The 27748-nt window shown below is 36.7% G+C and overlaps 1 non-coding gene across 1 annotated transcript; it reads left to right on the top strand.

Annotated features, from left to right (window-relative positions):
* Positions 1–24998: 24998 nt before the first annotated feature.
* On the top strand, positions 24999–25070 carry TRNAD-GUC (transfer RNA aspartic acid (anticodon GUC)). The gene has a single exon. It is a non-coding gene; the product is annotated as a tRNA-Asp (tRNA).
* Positions 25071–27748: the final 2678 nt, after the last annotated feature.

Below are 27748 nucleotides of genomic sequence, written 5' to 3'. Positions count from 1 at the left end.
AAAGTTTCACCATGTCGTCTGTTGTAAAATTAACAGAAGAAGCCATAGCCTCAATTACGCCAGAAAACTGGAGAGATGCAGTTAACCATACGTATAAAGTTATTCAAGATGCATGGAAAAATGAAGGTGTGCTTGAAGAAAGTGTAGAACAATTAATAATAAGTGTTGGTGGTTCCAGTGATTCATCTGGTGAAGAGGAGCTTAGTAGCAGTGACATCAGTAGTAATGATGATGATGACTTGAGTGGAGTCTATCCACTGGAATAAATTACATTTCAGGTATGTCTGATTCTAAATTATGCTTGCATTTACCTTTCTAGGCCTATACTGAAATAAAATGAAAATAGTAGTTCTTTCAGAAAATGTATTCCGGGGGAGGACACATGTAGTATTCTGGAGGGCATTGCTGTACTATTTTATTTATTATTATATGATAAGACGTATTATTTTGATTTCGTCCGAGGGCAATCTCAGAGCACCGGGGGGGGGGGAGCAGTGCCACCCCAAAAACATGTCTGGAAGAAACCCTGAATGACAAAAGCAAACTTTTTTTGGGACAGCACAATATATATAATATGTTCCAGTGACAAAAAATTGAAAAAGCAAAATCGTCGAAGGAACCAAAAATTGTTTACTGATCTCGTTCCAGAAATACTTGTTTCTTACGTTTAGTCAGTATAGTACCGTAGAACGTGGTGAAACAGATCACTAGCACACACCTACATTGAAAGAATTCTGTCACCTATCGTTTCAAATTGAGTGTAGGAAATATATCATGAAAAGAAGGGTGATTAGACACGAGATCTGTGAGCATAGAAAGCATAAAAAAATACTTTCTTTACAATCACAAGCAAGATTTCATTTCTCTCTCTCTCTCTCTCTCTCTGTCACATAAACACACACACACACAACCCTGCCCCTTCCCAACATGCAGAAACTTGGTCGACAAACATATCTCTTCATCCATCCAAACAAATCAATATTTAGAGATTTCCTTTTTCGTTGACTCACAAGACAGTTCTAGCCCGAGAACTAACCGGGATGCGCACGAAGTGGCAACAGCGTACCACGTGCTTCTCCAAGCGTCAATTTGCTTCTAGTTTAGAATGGACTTTAGTAGATGTCTTGACCCCCTGGGGCAAAAAATTAAATTGATATGATCTCACGCCCGGAATCGTAAAAGCTGTAATAGGTTTTGATTCTTCAGTGAGGGGAATATTAAAGAATGCTCCAAAAACGTCGCTAGAACATAGATATTTGCGTCCTGCCAAATTAGTCAAAATATCCTGGATAGGAGGGATCGGATAGCTGTCAGGAACCATTTTTTGATTTATATATCTGGCGTCTTGTATAAATCGATACTGTCCATTCTTCTTTTTAACAAGCATTACTGGAGAATTGTACGGACTAATACTAGGCTCAATGATCTTACTTTTCAATAAAATATCTACTTGTTTTTTGATCTCATCCCGTAGATGAAATGATATCGAAAATTGGGGTCGATTTACTGGGATATTGTCTACGAATTCAATTTTATGCTTATATCCTTTAGCACAACCATAATCAAATTAATTCCAAGAAAAACTAGAATAAAATTCCTCTACTAGATCATATAATTGCTGTTGTTGATGTGGCCACAATTCAGGGTTAACATTTACTCTATATTTATCATAACCTTCAGGAAAAGATTTCGTATCTACTGCATTAACTTGGTGAATCTTATTGTTAGTGCTATTTTATTTCTTGAAGTTGGTATCACTGATAACATGTTCGGCAGAACACAAAACAATATCTTTTTTCAAGTAAAGTTTACTTTTGGTAGGATTAACTACTGAAATTACCGGATGAATTTCGTCTACAACTGATTTACGCACAAAAATTTCTGCCTGCGTATCTATTAACTCATTGGGAACTAATAAATTGTGAGTTCCTGCAAGATCATTTACTTTTTTCAACGTAACGAACACTTGAATTTCGAGGGAAAACAACAGAGCGACCTACTAAAAGTTGAGGATTATATAATTTCGCTATAAGGTTAGAAATTTCATCAAAAGATACGTATGGCGGTAATTCAATTCTTGGAGGAATACCAAATTTAACAAAACTAAAAGAATTCTTATTGTGATCAACCTTGCAAGATGATTTTTTAAAAAAATCTTGGCCAATTATGCTATTATACGGAAAATCTTTATACACTCGAAAAGGATGCGTAAAATACTGTCCTCCTAATTTAAATTTCACTAAAGCGATTTGATCACTTCCTTGAGAATTTCCAGTGACGCCACGAATAAAAGTCGTTCCTTTGAGTATTTTATGCTTATTACTTCAACTATTACCAGAAATTAAGCTAACAGTGCTGCCTGAATCCAATAGAAATAAATGCGGCTTATTATCAATATATGCTTTAACATGAGGCAAATCAGCTTCATATTGAATAGGCACATAATATCGCTTACTATTTCTAACATTATTACACATATTCTTGTCTACTTTATTCCTATTATTCGATTTAACATTCTCATTTACATTGACTGCATTGACAAAAGCAAAACGCTGCGAATGAGAGGAAGCGAAGGATGCAATGAATGGATTTCTTCGCTCCAAACGCGAATTCTCATAAGATTGCATACACACAAATTTTCCTTTGTGTGCGTGAGAAACTTTTGCGGCCGCTGTTCGTTGCACAAGGCTTTCTAATTGGACTTTGATACCGTCTAACTGAGCTATCAAGCTATTTCTTTCTTCAGGCTGACTTACAATTTCATTTTCGTTCTGAGTATTAACATCTAAAGTATTTTCTTTTTGCTGTATAGCATTCTTACTAACATGATGTATATTGTATTCGTTTGTTATTTCCAAGGACTTCAATTGCTGACTACGCATGCTGACAAGAAAATTAACTCTTTCCTCTAGATCTAAGGACTTTTCTAACTCAATAACAGTCTTATATGTATTTCTTACAACTACAGAATAAAACGGAGGCAATAACCCATCGATTATGAAGTTAATTTGTTCGGTCACTGGCATCTTCGGATCGTACTCGAGTATTAATTTCCACTTATGAAAAATGTAATCTAGGACAGGTTCAGAATCTAACTGTTCCCTATTCCTCATTTCTTGCTCTAAAACTTGTGAAACTATATTAAATTCATAAGCCTCTATTAATTTCTTCTTAATCTGAACATACATGAGGTTATCATATTCTGCGGTTGATTGTAAAGCTAACAGATAAGCACGAGACCCATTTTCTAAACAATATGGCAACAAATGACGTTTCTGTACATCACGTAGGTTATGAAGGACAGAAAATCCTCAAAATGACTAAAAAAATGACTGAACTGACTCGTTCAATTTGCCGGAAAATCTAGGGGGTTCTACTAAACGATCTAAGGCAGAAGATATAGCACTAGTATTCTCCATTATTGTTATTTTAAAAATCACATTTATAATAAATATCTTACATCACTATATATATATATATATATATATATATATATATATATATATATATATATCCAACACCAAAATGTAAATAACACTTCTTATATACTAACAGAAAGAAAAACAAAATATAATAACTTGGCAAAATTTTCTCTTCTCACCCACTTAATCATTCAACTAAGAAACAGTAAAATAAAAATTACTCTAACAGAGCAAATGATTAAACGTAGCGAGGGTGGGCGGGTGGGTTAAAAATTAACTCTACTCAATTTCTCTCGACAAACTATAAATTACACAGTACAAATTACTCAAAATTTGGGATCTTAAAGCATCTACCGAATATTTAGAATCGTAATTTATCGAAATTTTAGGATCGTAACAAAGGCGTAAGCCTCACAGCATCTCCATCATGTGCCGCTGCTGCGCCATCAGTAGTAGCTCAGATTAATCTCTAAAAATACTCATAGAATAAAGTAACTATTGGGGATGGAACTGATGCACAACACGGTACTTAATAACTAAATTATGATTGAATTTAAATGAAATTCAAATGTTTCTAATTTCAAAATGACTAGTGGGGGAGAAGGTGAGAGAGAGAGAAAGGTTATGATTAAAAGATAAAGGATGAGCACTAGCCTGATAGATCCAATGAAGCTGGCGTCGTCCTAGTCATCTGGAACGATGAATGTTCTTCCCTGGAAGAGCCTGGATAGCTGGAGACAGTCAACATCTGGATCTCTATCCTGTTGATCTCCAAGGGGCATCGATAATGCGTCTTTACGATGTTGTCCTCCTACACCTTCATTTTACTAGTCTGCTGAAGCTTAATGAGTCTGCGGTGATAAACCAACAGAATGGTACTCTTGACTATGGAGCTGGTAATTCTGCAACGGTGCGATCCGCTTCTCTCGTCGATCCTGTACCTATCCTAATCGTGTGTCGAATCCCCCTTGTTGTTGTGTCCTCCTTGGTTTTGTGTTGCTGAAGAATGATGACTTTGGAGTTCAAAGAATCGGGAAGTATCAGGCTATGCTTGAAGGTATGCGGAAAGGCAATGAGGAAACTAGTCGTGTTTATTAACAAATATGCGTTTACAAAAGCCGCCTGAGAAAGTACAATCTTAATCAAAGTTTCCTTCCGATGAATTTTCAAAAGTTCATGATTCTGTCATTGATAATGCAATTTAATAAAATAATACAAATTAGCGAATTAAATTCACAGTTACTTCTAATACACAGGCACTTCACAGTACTATAAGTCAAAGTTTTTAAACTATTACTTTACACTCCACTTATAAAAAAATATTACTTCTATCACATTTTTACGTCGGTTTAATTTTTTTTCTATTTTCTGCTTTCAGTTTTCCCATTGGAGGAAGATTTTGAATCTAACCAAGTAGCAAGTTGAAGAACAAGTCATGAAGCCGAGGGTACCAAACGAGACATATTCCAAAATAGTTAACTGTTCGAAGAGTGAGATTACGAAAATTGAGGCCTTACTCACAGCAGTGGAAGAGGCCCTAGACCAGGATGAGAAGAAGACTGAAGAAAGGAAGGGAAACCCAAACAAGCATCAGAAGAGTGTGGCAATGAACAAAAACAGCATTTTCAACAGTCCAACACACAGTATGAGTAACGTGAGATGTAAGAAAAGTCTTACTGACACTTTTGAAAATGTGACAAGTATTGGCGGACAATGTTAAATGGTGCTGAACTGGGTAGAATTGTACCAACTTTTTCACAAAAGGGGCTGAATATACCAGCGTGGTACCAAAGGGGATGAATGCCAAAAAGGGCTCAATTTGGTACAATTGTACCAAGTGTGGCAACACTGAATGTTCTTGATATAGATAATAATATTTTTACGTATTAACTGATGGCTTGGATATATACTTTAAAGATAATAGTTTCAGTAATTCATGGCTCGCCATATATTTCAGAAATGAGTATATATAATAGCAGGGAATTATTTTATGCTTTTAAACACTTTATTATTAGAAGTTATATAATCATATTTGGTTCTAATATTCTAACAGTGAATAATATATAGAAACGTAAAATAAGTTATATTAGTACAGATGTAAGTTACTGGCAAATTGTACTAATGAAAACAATGTTTAATATTGCCCTCCATCTTTTGATCCTTGAACTATCTAATTGTAGCATACATTAGCGTTTTCAGATTCAGGAAAATCAAAAATGACAGGACACGTCTCTCTAGCTTTTCAAAATATCGAGTTTTCATCTATTTATGCTTATTCTGACTTTAATTCTTATATCCTTGAACACTTAACAGCGACCAGAATGAATTGTCTGTTGAATTCGTACTTTTTTGATGACCGAATTACTTGTAAAAGGATTAGTATTTTCTCGCAAATATAGGTGACGTTCATACAATAAAAATATACTATGTATTTATGAGCTAAAAACCGCGATGTTGTTACAGAAAACGGGAGATTTTGCGTCCGGTTTGCGTTTTTCTCGAGACATCGGCCGACTTCCTGAGAAAAGGGACAATCCAGTTAAAAGCGGAACAATCCAGAATATTTATCATGGATATTCTTGCGGTACCTACTGAATGTGGGTATGGCACATTTCTTTGCAAGAAATAACTCTATTGGTAACATTTGTATACTGCACGAATAAAAGTGAGCGGGAATTATTGTGAGCTAGTAAACAATGAAAATACTTGTGTTGAAATATAGTTGTTCGTAGGTACACAACAATAGGTTAAAAGAAAAAGTCCTGTACTACTGTCATTGTGTTGCAAAATATTACACTTCTGCGTCGGTTTCTAATGTTTTCTTCCCTACTTATCACGTGAAATCCCCTCTTCTTCTTCCTACTTGTTCAGATGGCAGACAGCTTCTTTGGATTTTTCTTGACTTCGAAAATACTGAATTGGCTGGGTTTATTTCTCTGGGCTTACAAACAGTGGCGGATCTAGGTCGGGGCCGGGGGACCTAGGCCCCCAGTTTTCTGAGTGACAAAGATAATGTAAGCTATTATTTATATATTTTGGAAAGTTTATAGTAAACATGATATACCTATCACAGTCTGGGTTCTGACTGCCCTTCCCCCCCCCCCCCGAGTTTTCATCTTCTAGATCCGCCTCTGCTTACAAACCGAAACGGTAGCTTTCCTTCTTGTTGAACGGTAAGTGCGTTTGCACACGACAACGATAATATCGGTGGTCCGACCGATAATGTCGGCGGTGAAATTGACTTCAATGTATTCAAATCGTAGCTTGCACACGCCACCGATATTATCGGTCGTTCCTCCGATACGCAGATGCTGTCGGCCAAGCCCCCGATACTGTCGGCGGTACCGCCGACACCGATTTTGTCGGGGGCAATGTTTTCTTATGATTGGATGCACACGCCACCGATAATGTCGGCCGGCCAGCGGGTTAGATGAAGAGAGTGACAAGGCGCTGTGTATTTTTGTTTTTTTCTTTTCTTTGGAATTTTGTTGTTTCCATTTTTTCTATTACAATTGTATAATATTATTATTATCTTGTCCTATAAACAACTTTGGAACAGCTTATTATTTTTTTACAGTCTCTGTTTTGGAGTAGCTAATTCCCTTTATTAAATAAATATAAAATGTGGGAAGTCTGAAGAGTACTGGTTTCCCTCTAAATAGTTATCAAATAGAATATAGGAAATTTACATAACCAATTTCCCTTGATTATTTTCTACTCCCTTTTTTTTCTTTCTCTCTTTCTCTCTCTTTGATTGTATCTTTTTAAATCTACTAATGCATTTAAGTTTTATTATATTCTGGAAATTAATTCAAGCGTAATTTTCAAAGTTTGATACTCTGTGAACATAAGCATATGGGAAAATCCTGATTATTATTACTTTCTTTTATTTACATCAGAATTGTGTGCACACAATTTTCCCGGTCTCACTCGATAAGCAATGATTGAATAGAATATTTATTGACAAGTAGAATTATTATTATTATTATTTTGAAACGAACCTAGGATAATCAAACGTTCTTTTCAAAGCTCCCGAGGACAAGTGACTCATTTGGCATTCTCTTGATTGTGATCTCAAAAACAGGGATGTGACTCCACGCTTCACTTGTCGCACATCTTTTCTCTGACTTCCAACGCTACCCCCATTTTTTAAAAGAATTTGTGGAATAGCAAATGGAAACAAAGACCAGAGCTATGTATGCAAGTTTTCCTTCTCCCCTTTGTACCGGGATCGACCACCTGAAAGAGTTCTCCAGTTTAGCTATAGTGAGTGGGTGAAAAGGTTGTGTATTCTTGTGTTCTTACCTTTCTAGTTTTGCTTACAATTTAAGAGATGGCAAAAATTTTTCCGTATGATATTTTAACCCTTATGGCCCGATCCAACCATATTATAGTTCATCACCATATTATAGGTCATTTGCAACCCTACCGTGAAAATTTTAGGAGGGGGCAGCAAAAATTATGGGGGCCGCCCCACTAGACCCCCTTGGATACGGGCGGATGGGCCTGTGCACAACCTATAAAATTTTCAAAATCAGCGTCAACACTTTTATTTTCACTTCAAACATCAGTAAACAAGGTTCTTCCAAGGACACCTTCAAATTATTAACGTGTTCTGGGGGAGCCGGCACCGTTCTGAAGTTAAAGTTCTATTCATTGTTGAAGATGATCTCTCGACTGAAGCGGTACCGATTGGAACAAGCACACGTTTTGTTGCCAGAGCTGACAAATTAGGAAATATAATGGATTTATATTCTTCACAGGAAAGTTTCATTAGAAATCCCTTGAAGAAACTTATTCTTTCAATCGTTTGAAAGTTCTATATTCAAATAGGACTTCTTCGCACAAAACATGAAATAATTGTGAAAAATCGCCTATTCAGGCTCGGATCAAGGCAGAAGTTTGGAGGGTGTTACTTGAAGTTTAGGGGTGACACCCCCTATCGGGGGGGTCTGGCGGAATCCCTGACTGGATAAAACGCTTGTTTGTATAATTGTTCGTCAGAGTTAAAGCCCGTCGACGGGAAAAAACGTTCTTTTCCATTGAAAGTGATATTCTAGAAATTATTGCCATAACGTATACCCACTCTTGTATATTTTAAAACCTTTTTAATAATAATAATAATAATAATAATAATAATAATAATAATAATAATAATAATAATAATAATAATAATAATAATAGACTTACCTTATTGCAACTGCCAACATTTCTATGGGTGGAATACAGGGTCTCATTTCTGTATGCTGGCGCTGAATATGGTTTCCAATTCTTTCTATTAAAAAATCAAAAGTTTGTGTGGACATGCGATAGTAATTTAAAAATTTTGCAGCGTCTTCGCGTAATTTCTCATATAGTGTATAAAAAGCACCTTCTACATAACGCACAGTCAATAATGGATGAACCCAAAGCTTTCGCGATCTACATTTCCTGTTTCTACGTCGTAAGTACAACAAGGCAAGAAGATATATCTTGTTGATAGCTGGACTCATCTTCTCTCTTTCACGTCCTGTCCAATACTAGCCTCAGCGCCGACATTATCGGCCACGTGTGCAAACTATCGCCGACACCGATATTGTCGGGGCTTCCACCGATATTGTCGGCGACGTGTGCAAAGTACGCCGACACCGACACCGATATTATCGGGGCTTCCACCGATATTATCGTTGCCGTGTGCAAACGTCCTAAGGATGTGACGCCTCTGTGATAGTGTTGCTGACCAGGATAGCAGTGCGGTTTTGGGAGGATGGCGCTGCTGTTGTGTTTACATGAGTTTCACGGCAAGCGCGGTGGGACAGAAGAGCGGAGAGTTTCACTTTGCACTGTATCCAACGGTGTTTAAAAGTTGCAGTTTAGATGTTCATTGCCTAATCTCTTTCCGCTTAATAAAGAACGCCATAAGTTATGTAGTTGTAGTGAACCATTCCTGCAAGAATGCAGATGTATAGTGAATAGTGATATATGAATGCAAATTACCAATTTAAGAACAACATAGCATAATTAACAATTCAGTGAGCTTCTACCAAAAGTTCTATCTAGTGTTTCTTGTGAGTACTCTACAATTTCTTTCCTCCGATGATTTTTGCCCCGAGCTTTCCTTGAATTTGTCCCTATGTATATTTTATAGACTTAATATACAGTCACCAACAAATAATGAGTACACATCCTACATATCCCCTCGTCAAAAACTTCGAAACGAGTCGAATCAACCAATTTTAATTCGTTTTCTTTGCCACAGAGAGCACCTAATTCTTTGTATATACAATACTGAGGTTAGTTTGTTCACAAATTAATATAGAGGATGTATGTTTTTCTTGTTACTTAAAATGTTCTGCAAATAACTTCAAGAACTTTTGAAACTGTTTGTTTTAACTTGAGCCAGGGGCGGATCCAGACTGAATGTTTGGGGTGGGTGGTCGTTCGAAGTCAAATCAACGTAAGAGTGTATTGCAATAAAATAAATAAGTAAATAAATAAATAAATAAATAAAGTAAAACGAATTTAGAAAAAGAGAAGTAAATATTGTGTGCAATTTCTAGAGCAGAAATGGCCACCTGCGATTTCGAAGGTGGGCATCTTATTGAGCAAGAACGCCAACGTAAGTAATTTCTTGCTATTTATTGCTTTATTTGACTTCTGCAACTTAAAACAAAAAAAGTAAGGCCTACCTATTTTAGGTTTTATTTTATCTTTATAATGCAAAGGTGAAAATTCTTAGGTTTTATTTTTAAAACAAAAACATCATATTCTGGGGATGGGGGCAATTGCCTTGATCGCCCCGCCCCTGACTTGAGCATATGCGTGAAGTGGTTTATTATGAACAGGACAAAAAACTGTGATAGATTGATTACAAGTAATCAAGTTAGAAACACTGTTGCTTGCATTTTAGTTCCAAAAACGGCCGCCCGCACTCGTTCGCTGGTCAGGTAATAATGGCTGATACTGAGTCTTGGAGTTAGTGAAGCTTCTTTATGGGTCCTTCGTTTGGTACTAGTATTCTCCAATTGTTGATGATTGTGAAATCGTCCCAATAAATTCTTAATAGAAGCTTTTATTGAAGTTCATGTGAAGTATTGTTTCTCATATTTTTAACACTCGACAGATGCTCACAAACTAGAAAACAGGAGACTTGACAGCATCAAAAATGGTAAACAGATAACATTTCAAAATTGAGACAGCGACGCAAAGATTAGAAGTGAATAGAAGTTCAGTAGTGCGTATGTCTGCTATATGCATTCAGAGTGGCTTGGACTAGACGACGCATATTGAAGACACTGTGCTCAATTATTATCAATCGACAACGTTTATCAATTATAGCTGATGTGTGTGTCTAGTGTCAGACACTGTACACTCACGGATCAGAATATTCAATTGGCGAGATATCAGGCGTATTTACAGAGCAATGAAGCAGTAAAAGATAATCTGCAGTCAAGCATTACCCTTTTACAAAGTTACTCAATGTAATACTTGCTGTATAACGGGACAACAACCTAGTTCAACATCTTACCGATGTACTATTGTGCTTATCAGACGCGAGCGAGCACAAAATGAAACTCAATATCATAACGCCTGGTGCCAGAGTGACGTCGCGATACAGAAAGATGTCATTCAGGTGCGTCCCACAGTAACGCAAAAGTTGGATGCAACAAAAATCATGTGAAGACAGAATCGAAGTTACTCGAAGAACATATCCTGTCATTAATCTTTTCTTTTCTTTTTTATAAAACTATTGTATCCACGCACGTTCTTCTTTACAGTAAAAGAAATTCACAGCAACGAAGACATGCAAATATGATCTACAAAGTTACATGATGTTGAACTGTTTACAAGAACACAGGTTGCTAGAAAACAATTCTGAATTCTTGTTCCAGTGTCCAGTATATAGCCGTCCGATCTTCCGTAGAAATACGCAAAACAAGCAAGTCCTCTCACAGTCATTGAAATCCTTTATTTTATTGTATTTCGTCCCGATGCTATCTTCAATATGGATGTTTTTAATCGAATACGCGATATATATTCGATATATATTCGATAAGAGGCGGAAATCTGCTGGAATTGCTTGACTATGCAGACACAATCACGTTAAGCCAACACTCGGCTACTGGTGGAATTACACTGTTTTTGGCGTCTCAGTAGGCCTAATGTTTCGAGGGATTGAGATCAGAACATGTGGCACGTCCCACATCTGCGTTACTAATTATTTTACCCATCTTTTACATTCCCTAAGCTGGGGTAAAAAACTGGATCTGAAAAGGTAGAGAAACGCATGACGTCACACTGTTCCCTGTTCCTAACAAGTAGCGGTACGTCTTATGGGGCGTTTACACTTGGTCGATTTAGTCGCACGGCTAAATCGACTCGCTGAATTTGCGACTAAATCGAAGCAACTAGACCGAATGAGATCGATGGATGTGTTCAATTGTTTCAGCCGAAATTGAATGCTGCTTGTCGACACTCTCCTCTGGTCGATTCGAAATCGACTGGCAATTTTAAAGATGTCCAAGCAAAAAGTAATTGGTACAATTTGCGGTGTTATAGCAGAAGAAAATAGAATCGAACACAGAAAATAGAACGCCTTTCAATTCAGTTGCTAGTCGATTAGTCGCTTTCGATCAACAAGCGATTAAGTTGAAGTCCCGTTTACACGGTCGATTAAGTTGAAAGTGACGTCAATTCAACTGAATCGAACGCAAATCGACTAAGTGTAAACGCCCCTTTACACGGGAAGGTCCCACAAGTTGAAGCTAAAATCTGATTGCCACATAGTACATCTCATAGAGCATCATGAGAAATGAAAATAAGCAAAATTTAAGGTGTTATGGACCAGAAGGATAGGAGGAAAGTTTGAATATCGAAAAAGTTATATTTTGGAATTATGTACGTTTAGAGTAAATATCTTGAAAACCGTTAAAGCAATCAAAACAAAAGTTGCACAATACAATGAGAACAAAATACCCTATCGAAAACTAGTGTTGCCATAGGTGAAGCAGCGTTGCCAACTCAGCATATATATATATATATATATATATATATATATATATATATATATATATATATATATATATATATATATATATAACAGTATATACAAGTGTGTACAGATTTAAAATGCACGATTATCATTAAACATAACAGTGAAGTGTAGTGCAATGTATAATACAGAACTGATATGCGGCAACAGATGGTAATAAAGGAATCTGGGTCTCATACTATGAATTTAGTTCAAATTCAGAACACCGACAGTATAACTTAGCAAAATGTCAGCAGTGTCACAAAAATGATTATAAAAACGAAATTGAGTAATGCCATTTGTACGTCCTGTGTCAGCTTCATGGCAATATAAGACGAGACCTATAGTGTAAAGCGGGATCCAAACCACTATGAAAGAGAAAGATAACAATGAAATGTAAGGTAAAAAGTACAACAAAAACATGTACGAGGCGGAATTGGAACCTACGACCCCTAATATGTCGGTTGTCTACCCTTCTAGAACACGGCGATCCTGGCCGACTGAAAACGAAATTAGGTAGTAATGAAATAATTATATTTCCAATGTGAATATGGTAATATTAGAGTGTACAAACATAATCATATGGTATGTAGGAGAGGAAGTAAAAGAATATGTCACTTAACACGAAAGACAGAAACCAAGAAAGTATTCTTTCAGATATTGATAAGATCATCTGGAGAACCAGTTTACAGAATTACAAAACACGTGTTTCTTTCCTCGCGTTTATCATTTTCTTTTCGCGAGTTGTCTGCTTATTCACCGGGGACAGAAGTACAATGCAAAACCTGCAGTTTTTTCTGATGCATTCCTTTATTACCCCTTGTTATCACATATCAGATTTCTCCATTGTACATTTTCAGCACACATAGCTCCAACAGTGTGCATTACTGTACCACCACACTTCACTGTTATGTTTAGTGATAATAGTGCATTTTAAATCTGTGCACATTTGTATATAGTGCTATTTGAAACAAAATAATTTTGTGCTGATTTGGCAACGCTGCTTCACCTATGGCAAAACTGTTTGTGGTTTTCTATGGGTTATTTTGTTCTCATTATATTGTGCAACTTTTGTTTGGATTGCTTTAACGGTTTTCAAGATATTTACTTTAAACGTTCATAATTCCATAATATAATTTTTGGAATATTCAAATTTTGAAGCCCCGTAGCTCCTATCCTTCTGGTCCATAGCAAATTAAATGTTGCTCATTTTCATTTCTCATGATGCTCTATCAGATACGCTATGTGGCAATCAGATTTTAGCGACAACTTGTGGGACCATCCCGTATTAGATATTTTCTGGAAGTGGGGAACGGTGTCTACCCGCGTTCCCCCTCACTTTTAAACCTGTCCCTATGTATATTTTAAACCTGATATCTGCATTTTAAATATCAGACAGTGTAGTGTATTTAAGGCACTGGTTTACTTCACCATATTGTGCCTTGGTAAAAAGTATTTATTATCAATAAAACAGAAGCGAGAAATAGTGTTTAAAAGACAATAAGACGGTTATCAACTCAGTTGATCTTTATTATTTACATTAAGCTGTTAATAACTTCACAGTCGAATCTTGCAATTAATAGAAGATAGAAATTATATATTTTATTTTGTTCTAGTATTTTAGCAGGAAATAATATATAGAAAGGTAAGACAGTTGCTATCCGAACACAAGTAAGCTACTACAAATTTGTAGAATTATAAACCATGTGCAAGATTTAGAGTCACCTTTTGACCTCCAAACTCATTGTAATATATGCATTAAAAATGCTATAAACTATGCTGCCGTGCTAAGCAGGAGAGCCATATCTGACAGAATTTCGACAAACGAGCTGGATACCAATCTACCTAAGTATATTAATTCGAACCCGCCTTTTCCATTGGGGTGGCGCGATAAGAATTCCTGTATCTTCTTAGAAAATGCATCATTTGTACAGGAAGGATGCAGTAATGTTGCCTCCAGACTTAATTTCAGGTTTAGTAATTTTAAAAGGTTTTCAATACCTTTTATATTAGAGTGCTACATGCATTTTTTAAAGACTTGCATACTTAAAGAGTCAAACTTTGATGCTCGTTTTCTCAATTTCAAATTTAGTATAAATACGGCAGTCTTGCTTAGCACGGCAGTATGATAGCATTGTATTAGTTATCAATGTTTCACTCTTATAGTGAGTGAGTTCAATTATTAATTAAGTGCAATAGAACTATACGAAGACTATGATACTAAAACTACAAGTTAAAATTTCGACAGTGAAAACTGATGACTGGGGAAATTACTTACTCAGCCGACATTACTCTAACAATGTAACAAGGTCAATATAATTAATAATGTTAAAGTCTCTATGATATCCAATAAAAAGGATTTCTTCCTCCCAGACCTTTAATGGTTATCTTCTGACATGGTGTTATTGGTTCATTTTCTTCGTTATACTGTTCGTATTATTCTGATCCTGGGTTTGCTTTCCTGGTTTTGCTTATGTTACGGGATATGAAGTAAAGACCCGCTGGGACATCTTTATTTCATGTGGAAATTCAGTCATCAATGGAAGCCAAGTAGCCTTCAAGAGTTCACTGTATGATGTTATTAACACCGATATTCTGTTGTACGTCGCTAGCTGACTTTACATCGAAAGATAAATTAACTATTTCTTTGCTGTTATTGAGGAAGTCTTTGTACTTGTAAGTAATTTGTCATGAACAGTGGTAGCGACCTTTCGAACCTTCACCCTTTAACAGTTACACACTCGACGCTTTTAATTTGCTTTGTTAGATCAATTGCTTCTCTTTTTTCCTCAAAAAAGTACTACTACTAATAATTATAATAATACTAACTATTGAAAATAAAATATCCAAACTATCTATCTATATATGTTCCTGACTAAAGGACATATAATACTTCAATGAGCTAAAATATTAAAAAGAAAACCAAGGTAATATTTAAAATTAACAAAATAATAATTTTAATTCATTTCTGTTTTCAATGCGAATGCTAATTAAAACACATTCTAAAAAGTTTACATTTGCAACAGCGTGCAGAGCGAAGAAAACTGACACATCAAATTCATGGTCGCAAGAGGAAACTGATAGGAATAGCTACTAGCTGAAAATTCCTGGGTAAATTACGATAGTAACTTAATGTGAAGTTTACAAGAGTAAAGAACTTCATATATACAACGGAACTTTCACAACAGAATACAAACAATAAAAGAAAAAAAACTTATTATACGAGTGAAAATATTTTTTTCTCTTTACTCCTAAAAAAAACGTCCAAAATTGCACTGAATATTAGAATCCTAGAAGAAATAACATAAAACTATACCGAACTTCAAGTATCAAAAATAAAAAAAAAAAGCCACTAACTTTAATACTGAAAAATAATAACAATAGCAACATATACGAGAATGATCCAAAATATTCACATAAATTACCTAAAATATTTGACCAAAACTGCCGGAAAACAAAACACTATCAATGCTAATTATTCAAAAGGACAAACTGAACTTCCTCATGATTGAAACTAAAGAAAATCAAAATAACCAAAATAATTCTATACACAAAACATACAATCCAACTGACAATATAGCTATAATCGAAACCTAGAGTCAAGGGCTGTTGGGATGGGGCTTCACTAAACTAAAATTTAATAAAATTTTAGAGGTGGGAAGTAAAATTCTAAAACAAATTAGATAAACATACTTCAGCAAGAAGAAAATCAGAAGCGTATAAACATCCAAAACTACTTACAAGAGGGTTGGTGGCCGGAGGAAAATTTTTGATACTGGTAAAGGCGGGAAGAAAAAAATCGATGCAGCAAAAGTACCACAGAGATACAAACCTAAGGCGCAATCCACCATGAAACGTGGAAACTTGAATGTCGTTATCGTGATGAGAGGCACCTAAAAAGTGCGCGTTAACAATATCAAGTTTGTTTGAAATGAAACATATATTTCTGATGGTGTTTAATCGTAGAAATTAGGGCTTTAAAAGAATTTATGATTGAGCAAAGAAATAGCAACAAATTTTAAACAGTCTCACCCAAATTCGAAGTAGTTCCCATCTTCTCTCTCTTAGGTGATAATAGGCGCTGCCTTCTAAGTTCCAGTGACTTGCCAATTGGAACGTCTTGATGATATCCATGATGAAGAGTTGTCCGAACAATAGACCATTGCATCTAATTCCAGACCGGAGACAGGGTGACTCCAATGTGTCCCGCGTAATGGTTGAAATCCAAAAGACTCAGATTGTGCTCTCTCAATTGCTTTTGATCTGACTGTCCCTCTGACGTCAGAATGAGGAGATGGTGCTGACACGAAAAGATTTGCTGAGCGCAGTGGCACTGACCAAGTCCATGTTTCCACATGTCAACTCAACACAAAGCTCTTAAACTTACTCCTGAGCTTGCTAACGTTGACAGGTAAACGTACCAAAAGGAGACTCATTTGAATCAAAGTACTTACTTCTATGTCCATTACTTCCTTATTGTAACATCGTGTCGTGTGTAAACCAACGAAACGGACAATGTCTTGTAGTGGCCTGGTTATGAGGGGCCAATAAGGTCGAACCGATCGAGAGAAGCATTAATTGATCTAACAAGCAAGTTAAAGTGTCGCGTGTGAGACTGTTAAAGGGTGAAGGTTTGAAAGGTTGCTACCACTGTTTATTACAAATTACTTACAAGTACAAAGATCTCCTCTATAACAACAAAGCAATAGTTAATTTATCTTTCGATGTAAATTCAGCTAGCGACGTACAACAGAATATCGATGTTAATAACATCAGACAGTGAACTCTTTGAAGGCTGCTTGGCTTCCATTGATGACTGATTGAATTTCCACATGAAATAAAGATGTCCCAGAGGGTCCTTACTTCATATTCCATAACACTTATTTCCCTTCTTCATCTTTGTACAACGCAGCCAAGTTCCAGCGACAATTAATAAAGCTAGCTTTGCACGAACGATCACATACACCAAAATGTTCATTTTTAAAATATCCCTGCTCAGTAACTATAAAGGTAATCAAGAAAGTTCTGTCGCTTTTTCACCCTCCACCTTCCAGCGTCGATATGTCACCTAAGACGTACCTGGAAGATCAAAAATAGTCCCATTAGCATCGACGACCTTCTACCAACGTTCTAGAAGGCCATGGATTCTATCACGATAGAACTTGGTGGGCAGTGAAGTGAAGAAGCTATCAAGTGCATTTTACACCTCTACTAGGGATTTGAATTGGCTTCCTCTAAGGTGATTATCCAAGGAATGGAACAGCTGATAATCGAACGGTGCAATGTCCGGGGAGTATGGGGGATGTAATAGTGTTTCATATCCAAGGCGTAGAATGGTGTCCCGGGTCATCCTAGCCACTTGAGGCTTAGCATTTTCCCTTTGCGATTCTGAAGTGTTGCCTCCAGAGTTTTGAGTTTTTTTTAACACGGTCCAAAAGCTGACAGTACACACTTACACTGATGGTATGACCAGCTGATAGTAATTCCCGATGCATGATGCCGCGAGCAGTCCACCAAACACACAGGATTATCTTTTTCTGGTGCAGTGCTGGTTTAGGCTGTTGTGAGACTGGTTAATAGGATGCTAACTACTGATGACGGCGCCGTGAAGCATCGTACAGGACCCACTTCTCATAACATGTCAACACCCTGTCCAGAAATCCCTCCTCCCTTAGGGAAGACAGCAGAGAAACATAGGTGTCTGCTCACGTTGCTTTCTGGCTCGGAGTCAAATCATGTGGGACCCATCAAGCTAACCTTTAGTGCTTTCCAAGTCGATGGAAGTGGTGGCTAATGGTTTTCCAGTCACACTGAATTGTAATCCCAGTTTGTCACATGTCTGTCCACTGTTCGCCTCAATTGCTACCTGAAAATCTACATTTTGTGCACGTGGTGCGTCTTCAAATGTTTCGTCGCCGTCCTTAAACTTGTTAAACCACCTGGGCACTGTTCGCGTAGTCAAGACACCCTCACCAAACGCTTTGCGTTTCTTCCGCTCCGTTGCAGCGGCGTTTGACCCTAGTTTGAACTCGTATAGTATACACGCCCGTATGACAATCTGTGGAGGTCTCGTGTTCACTCGGTCCTTACGCCAGTTCATGGTGTAATTGAACTGCCACAACCAACTATGTTGGATATACCCATACCAACAACTGACCATCACTTTATCTCAATTCGCATTCAACTCACGGTGCGAGGGCTAATTGAACACAGGCCTCCACAAAAGCGACTGAACTTTCTTGTTTACCTTTATATAATAACGTCAGCAATGCCAAATTACTAGTAATAGCATTTTATATATAGATGACGAGTAAATACAACTCTTTCAGGGACAGGTACTACGCTCACAGGTCTAGGAAGGGACTACGCTCACAGTATTCTGGATACTTACTTGGCTAGACAGGAGTAGGAGCATCACAGACCAACTGATAACTTGAGTATAAATTATGAAGAATGTTGTCTATTCCAAATATCTAAATATTAATTGAAAATATATATAAGGCACACATACACATCATTAACATGACGTATTAGTATATTGTTACTGATAAATTTAAAAGCACTTGGCCCAACTACTATAATCTTTTCCTAAGCTTTCGTCAAATTTGTTTCGTTAAAAAGGGTGTAACTCTGTTAAAGACGGCTAGCCGTCTTGACTAGCTTGCGAAAAAATAAATAAAAATATATTATTTGTTTCCAATAATAACATATCAACATTAAAAGGATAACATGTTGCAGTCCCAAAACTGACAAACGTGTATATGAGCGAGAGTGTAGCTGTTATTCAATAAGTGTTCACTGTGGATATCGTATGCGTCGTGAATGGGTCTAGGTCAAAACCCCCACACTCAAGAAATGTCAAAACGCCCACACGATCGGTCATAACTCCCACACAAATGGACAAATCTCTCAAACGCACGAACGGTCAAAACCCCCACAGCCAAAACTCCCACACTCAAGAAATGTCAAAACGACCACAGGATCGGCCATAACTTCCACACAAATGGTCAAAACTCCCACAGCCAAAACTCCCACACTCAAGAAATGTCAAAATGCCCACACAATCGGTCATAACTCCCACACAAATGGAGAAAACAGCCACACATAGTAATGGTCATAATCCCCACATAAATGGACAAAACTCCCACACAAATGGTCAAAACTCCCACATGCAGAAATTGTCACAACTGCCACACAAATGGACAAAACCCCCACACAATCGCACAAATCCACCACACTCTGAAATGATCGTGATTACACGTGGTTGTTGTGGCTCTTTATGACGCCCATTTTAGTGTTTCTGTCATTAGTAAACAGTGCGAGAAGAATAGTTGCAACATCAGATTAAGTGGGATAAAAAATGTTATTAAAAATACAAAGGCAAGAGATGCAACCAGGATCATTTCAGAGTGTGGGAGATTTGTCCGATTGTGTGGGGTTTTTGTCCATTTGTGTGGCAGCTGTGACAATTTCTGCATGTGGGAGTTTTGTCCATTTGTGTGGGTTTTTTTTCATTTATGTGGGGATTGTGACCGTTGCTATGTGTGGGAGTTTTGTCCATTTGTGTGGGAATTATGGCCGTTGGAAGTTATGACCGATTACCAGTGTGAGGGTTTTGGCTGTGGGTGTTATGACCGTTCGTTCATTTGGGAGATTTGTCCGATTGTGTGGGTTATCACCGATTGTGTGGGCGTTTTGACATTTCTTGAGTGTGGGAGTTTTGGCTGTGGGGGTTATGACCGTTCGTGTATTTGGGAGATTTATCCATTTGTGTGGGGGTTATGACCGGTTGTGTGGGCGTTTTGACATTTCTTGAGTGTGGGGGTTTGGGCTGTGGGAGTTTTGACCTGTTCCCTCGTGAATTCGTATCCGCTAGGGCTGAGTTGAGATGATTTTGAGTTTAAGGATGTCTTTCTGAAATGTGTCAAAAGATGTAGCTGCGCTTCATTGTCAAAGTTAATTAATCAAAGTTCTGGGATATGCTTGATACCCGAGGTGGTTTGCAATTGTAGTCGTCTAGAAATGTTAAATCGTTCAATTGCCTAAAACTTACATGAATGTATGAATTGACGTCAGTAGCTTTTTAAATCTAGGGGAGCCGGATGAATCAAAAGCAAAATCCTCTTTCCGGCAGTTATACAGGGTGTTTCAAAACAACACCGACAACATTTTGGACGTGTTCCTGACACCAAGATAAAACAAAAAGTATATACAACCTGGGCGCACAAATGCTTCCTTTCGGAGTTATAGGCTTCCGAAAACATGGAAAAATGAAATTTAAAGGTCCATAGGTTCAATACTATGGAACCTACCAGAGCCGGGCCAAAACTTTATATAGGAACTGTTATGTGCCCTATCCAAATATCCATGTTTCAGAATCCTGCGATACTTGCGCAACAATTTTTATAGAAGTAGTTGGTGCGTGCTTCAAGTTACATGCTTGTAGCCAAACTGCCTCCATAAAAAATGTTGTGTGAGTACCTTAGGACTCTAAAACATGTATTTTTGTGTAGCGCACATATTAGTTCCTAAGTGAAGTCTTGACCCGACTACGGTAAGTCCCATAGTTTTGGAGCTATGGACCTCTAAACTTCATTTTTTCACGTTTTCGGCAGCCTATAACTCCGGAAGGAAGCATTTGTGCACCCAGGTTGGTCTATATTTCTCGTCTTACCATCTTTCGTCTTAGTTTCTTTCGAACGAGTTGGGAATATAAAATGGAATTTTCGGGGAAGGGGGATGGCCTAACATTTTACATAATGATTAATATGAATTGAGTCAAAACTAATGTTTGCAGCAAGAGAAACAGACGGACTCGGGCTTGACGCTGTGAAAAATTATTTGGAAGTGGCTCAGTACGTAACTTCAGCGAAATCAAGATTGTACCAAAGAGTATTCGGATACCAGAAAAGTTTATACGCTTATATTTGAAATATTTTGTAGAAAGCTTTTTCTTGCTGTACCAATAACTAGTACTTATGTTATTATTCTATAAACTGGTCAATGGTTTATTATCAATTTTGAATAGTATTTTTTAAATATTATTTCTTTCTGGTAAATAATCCTTTTAGTTGCAAGAAATCAGACTTTTGCTGTAAGGCATAATACAAGTATAAACATTCAAAAGCAGTAGAGATAGTACATTTAAATGTGAAAACTGATAGTGGCACCTAAAAGTGTAATATTGCACATTTAAGCTTTGTGCAATGAGAAACAGTACCACGATATCCTTGCAGAAAGTACAGAGAACAGTTTTCCGTGCGTACACCATTAAGATAAACAATTACTGCCATAGGATGAGACAGAAAGGGAATAGGGCCTTGGATTTCTTTCTTTTTCATTGCAAACTATGATTCTATGACACGTTGCTAAAGCTCATGGACTGCTACTTGGGGAGGTTGTGGTGCCGGATGTACTATGCAACCATGGACCAAACGTGATCAATGGATGGGAGATCAGATTAAAGCTGCAGCCAAAGATGTAGTGCAGCATCGTGTCCCTGTAGGAGACGTGAGACATTGCTTTCAAGTACAATCGTGCGTTATCCTCTTGAAAACCTACTAACTAACTAAACTAACTCTGTAGCCTGTGGAAACCGGAGGTTCAATGCCGCCTTCACAAAAGCTCTCCACTGACTTCTATCCTTAGCCAACTGGATTAAGTTTCTAGTTTTATTCCTATCTCTGCGAGATCTATCTTAATATTGTCCTCCCATCTGCGCCTAGGTCTTCCTAATGGTCGTTTTCCGATTGGTCTTCCTGTCAAGACTTTGAAAGCGTTTCTACTTTCTTCCATTTTAGCTACATGACCTGCCCATCTAAGCCTTCTAGACTTGATGAACCTAACAATGTTTCGTAAACCGTATATATTATGTAGTTCCTCGTTATGAAGTTTCCACCATTCCCCATTTCTGTTCCTCTTGGGTCCGAAAATTAATCTCAGAATTTTGTTCTCAAATACTTTCAGTCTATGTTCTTGCCTCAGAGTAAGCAACCATGTTTCTCAACCATACAGAACAACAGGAATAATTATTGTTTTATATATTTTAAGCTTCAAATTCCTTGACAGAATTCGCGACAACAACAGATTTTGAACTGAATTATAACACAAATTCCCTGCTTTCAGTTGACATTTAATTTCTTCGTGAATATGATTTTCGTTTGTTAATATTGCTTCTAGATATTTGAAAGTATCCACTTTATCAAAAGTGTTATTTAATATTTCAATGCATCCATAATTTGCAGTATTACGGTCCCGACGCACTTTCATGTATTTTATATATTTTCTCAGCATTTACTTCTAAACTCATGTCCCTGCAAGCGTTTAATAAGACCTCTGCATTTCTTTCTATTGTTCTCGTATCATTGTTCTCCTCCTTCTCCTTCCCCTATTATTGTTCTCCTTCCTCTATTAAATTTACATCATCAGCATACGCCATAACCTGGTGAACACCGTTCAACTCTAGGACCCGGTTGCTATCTTTGATTTTCCTTATAGCGTATTCCAGGAGAAAGTTGCATAATAATGGCGATAACGCCTTGTTTCAGACCATTCTCGACGTGAAAGCTCGTGGAAAAAAAATTTCCTACTCGGACTTTATTTTGGGATTCATTTAAATATACCTTAATTAATCTAATTATCTTTCTCGGTATTCCAAATTCTGTAAGAATGTTGTACAATGTATTTCTCCTAACCGAGTCGTAAACCTTTCTAAAATCAGTAAATAGTTGACGTGCCGGGGTATTGTATTCCCACTTCTTTTCAAGTAATTAGCGAATGGTAAATATTTGGTCGATAGTTGATCGATTTCGTCTAAATTCCGCACTGATAATCTCCAATAATTTCATCTGCGTATGGGGTCAATCTTGGTAATAGAATGCTTGAAAGGACTTTATAGGATGTTGACAGAAAAGAAATGCCTCGATAATTATTACAGTCAGTTTTGTCGCCTTTCTTGTGAATTGGAACAATGATTGATTCTTTCCACTTTTGTGGCAATTCTTCCTTGAAAACTTTAATTCTTGAATTCCTGAATAGTCCTTGAATAATTGAAAACTCACTTCAAGCATTAATTGAAATTAAGGGAAAACTACTCAATTCAGCACGTCTTCAAAGCTGGCTGGCTGGTCAAAAGTTGTCAATGCGTGTTATGCATGTGTAGATACGAAATCTAATGCATCCCATATTACACACTATGCTAAGCTGGGTAGACGAAGAATGATGGCCTTTTTTAATTTTTTTATCATACTTACATAATACCAGACGGTACCGCAAACAAAACTATATTTGACCGAGCAAGGTATATTGTGTCATTCAACTTAACGCTATGCATTCACCGCAGCCATCACACCTACCTTGTGCAGTTAAACGAAAGAACCAATGTGGCACTGTTTGTAGTGAGATCACGATCAGTTGGGAAGCATAATATAACTGTATGCTCACTACAGATCTCCTTGAGTATTTGGTACACTTTGCAGTCGTTTTCCGGTTTTTCTTTGAACAAAAGTTGCACTCATCTCTTGCGTCAGCAGGTGGAGGCGGCTCATTGTGTTCCAGCCCAGAATTTCTTTGGATCTATAACAGAAGATCTAAATGAATTCCTGTTAAGTATTTCTTCTTGCAAAAAAATTATATTAACTCCAATGATCATGTTTTCAGGAAGGTTCTAGTATGGGGTATACTGTCATCGATAATTTTATTGTACATTATTTGTGAATGAAACCCACAATATCCACGATAGAGTAAAAAAATTCGAAGAGGCCAGCGAGAGCAGACTCTAGCAACTGACTAATTTAATATCAATTCATCAACAGCATCTATGCCACCTTTTGTAACATTGTAGAACGTCATAACTTCTGATTTAAGCTTGTTGCCCTGAAATTTCTTTGATTACATCAGCATCGTACATACTTGACGCAAATAAAACTTTGTTGTGTTTCCATGACACAAGAAACTTGTATTTCCAGGACATCGTTCCTCCTTCTTCAAATGTAGGTACACCGCCAAATTCTGGTCTTGATCTTGTATTTACCATTATTAGCGAGAATTTCTTTTTAGTTCCAGCAACGATAACGTTTTGTTCTGTTGCAGATTCACTTACAAAGCCAACTGAAGGAAATCAATTGTCCAATCTAATGTTGCGTTAAGTTTTCTTTTTTTCTTATTTTTTTCTTTTTCTTTCTTTCTTTTCTTTTCTTTTCTTTTTTTCTTTCTTTTTTTTTTTTGCAGTGACCGCCGATAATATAAATAGATCATCTAACGATACTTTTGTTTCTGTATGGAGGGGAATTTCCATAACTGGGTACAGTACTTTAGACATTAGCTTATATTAACATTTATTACAGATGTATTTACTGTATATTCAATAAAATGGGGATCTCCACTGAAATACTGATTTAATATTACATAAGAAATACCTTTTCAATAACGGGTCAGACGGTCCGGATGAAAGGGTTCAATGGGCCAGAACTGATCCGCGGGTCTGCTGTTGCACATGGTTAAGCCAGTATACATGAGTGATAGTGAACTGTATCTCATTTAGCCCAAAATTTCATGATGGAATCCTGTCCTCGGTAGTATAGTGGTTAGTATCCCCGCCTGTCACGCGGGAGACCGGGGTTCGATTCCCCGTCGGGGAGCCATGTTTTGTCTCTCAAAAGAATATTATTGTTTCCTTATATAATTATTATTATGTTAAATGAAATGGTTGGGATCTGTTAACAGATTTATTAGACAGATAATATACAAAGTCACATTCTGCCTTTTCGCTATTATAGGCACAATTATAGAGACTACTTAATTATTTATATATATGTGCCTTTAGCATTAGCAGATATCTTTTACACAAACACATTAACAAATGGGAGCCAACTTGAGATTTGCATTCTCAAAGCAAATGTACTATTCAATCATAATAATTACACAAATTATAAATCTGAATGCTCAGTAGTATAAGTGAAGCCTGTTGTTGGAAGACCTACCAACAATCTGGCATAGCAAATGTCATCATAACAAATAAGCAGTTAGGAGAGAAAGGACAACTTACTGGCCAGGAGAGTGTGCTGCCATTCTTGAAAGACTTCGAAGAACCTTGGTAGTCGAATCAACTCGAATCTTCAAATCTTCCAAATCATAACTTGTTGTTAAAAGTGAGTCCTTTTATATGATTGTGGCAGAACACTTTCCCTTTCACCAGAAGTTGTTTACAATGATTTGTCCGTCTGATGAAATATCTTGTTTTCTAAAGAGTGTTGCTATTGCCTTTATATTTAAAATCAGTTTTTTAAAAAGTTTTAATTATACTCAAATATAATTATCAAATATATATTAAACAACACACTATGGGGCGTAATTTTTTCTTTAAACAGTCTATGTAAAAGGTTATTTTTCGTGACAAATTATCTATTAAAAAAGCAAATTATCTTACATAAAACAGTCACAAATAGAACATACTATATGGAAGAAGGATCTGTTTTGGTATCACTGTACCGAACGGAGGTGATTCAGCACCTTGCCTATGCCAGTCATACTGATTAATCATCAATAGGGCAACCCCAAAGCATAAAAAGCATAAAAATCATAACAGCAATTTAGACATATGGTTGGTACCTTGAACATGGTTGTGGTTGTCTAAGGGTCCAGGAGAAACAAATTTTAAAAGCATAATAAAGCATAATTTTAGAAAATAAAGCAATTTAAAATATATAGGACAGTGCTTGGAAAATTCTATTAGAACAATTCTTTAAAGATTCTGTTTAACTACAAGTTTAACATACTGTATTAATATTTTTAAACCAATATTTACAATGCAAAATCATTGACAACATAGCAAATGTAACAATGGAAAGCTTATTTTTATTTCTGTAAACTTTCCGGTGTAACACTTTGAAGTGGAGAAAAGAAAAAAGGGAAAGAACAAGAAAACTTTCCGCCAGCAATGAATAAACAATAGTTTTCTTCTAAGTGTAAGTGCCCAGTAATGTATGATGATTTGAAATATACAAAAAGTGCAGAAGAACTCCACAAAATATTGTTATGTGGGTTGGGGGGAAGAAAAAAGGGCCCGCGAGATTTTAACTGATTCTTGTAGTATTCGACGAGAGAAATCGATTAGTGAAGAAATTTTCAAAATCGGCACAGGCAAACATGGAGAAAATCGCATTTTCATGTACCGGTTCAAAATGAGGAAGGAAAATGGGCCCGCGGTGTAAAGATGTTCATTTGCCTAGAAACCATACCGTTCAACATATGCTGAAAGGGACGTTAAACTCAAAATCAAATCAAATCAATTTTCTTCCAATCAACTTTTACACATATAAAAGCGAAGTCAAATTAATGAATTTCCTAAAATAATTTTTCTTCTCCTATGAATAACGTATTGGTGTATTTCCTACAATCTGTGAGTCTTGGTCCCATGTTTCAACTGCTGATAATAAGAAATCTAGTATACATACATACACACACACACACACACACACATATATATATATATATATATATATATATATATATATATATATATATATATATATATGTGTGTGTGTGTGTGTGTGTGTATGTATGTATACTAGATTTCTGTGTGTGTGTGTAGCCTAAACATGGTGATCTTTTGTAATGTAAGGCCAGCCCTGAAAAGGAATTATGTAACCTTAAGAAAAAGTTGCTGAGTGCATACTTTGCTCCCGTTCCTGTTGATTTCCAGGATTTTTCTCACATAATTTCAGTCTACGTTCTTTCCTCAAAGTAAGCAACATTGTTTCAGAAACCATACAACACAACAGGGATAATTATCGTTTTATATATTTTGTTGTCAAGAAAACAAATAGCTAGGTCAGTTCGCGTTGAGACACGGGGCGCATAACATCGCCTCTCTGTCCGTGCTGTACTATTGTATCTGCTTTGTTTTGTCTAATAGTGCAGTTTGATTTTTTTTTTCTGTGACTTAGTGATTTGGTGAAGTGTGTATTACAAGTCCTTTGTTTCACTTGTGAGCAACAACATTTATATATATATATATTTATATATTCTGTAGTTGACGTGTAACGTCGAGTGTAAGCAATATGAGTTGTATGAGGTCTAATACGCTCCGAATTAATTTCGTAACTGTGCGTCAAAAGCCTACGTCTATTCATATTCATGAATGGATTCGAAGTGTTTTCAAGTTAACAATTGACCAAGTGTTAAGTATAGAACTGGACTTTATTCGTAAACTTTTGTACATCAAACTAGTTAGTAAAGTGCTATGTGAACGTATTCTTTCTGGTACCAACGGCACCGTGACTTATACCAATACTGATGGAGATCATGTGTTACCCAT

Source organism: Thermobia domestica, chromosome 13 (assembly GCF_964235325.1).
Source record: "Thermobia domestica chromosome 13, izTheDome1.hap1.1, whole genome shotgun sequence".
NCBI classification, from domain to species: Eukaryota; Metazoa; Arthropoda; class Insecta; order Zygentoma; family Lepismatidae; genus Thermobia; species Thermobia domestica.
The sequence above is the reverse complement of the archived record's forward strand: the minus strand, read 5'-3'. Positions and strand labels throughout refer to the sequence as shown.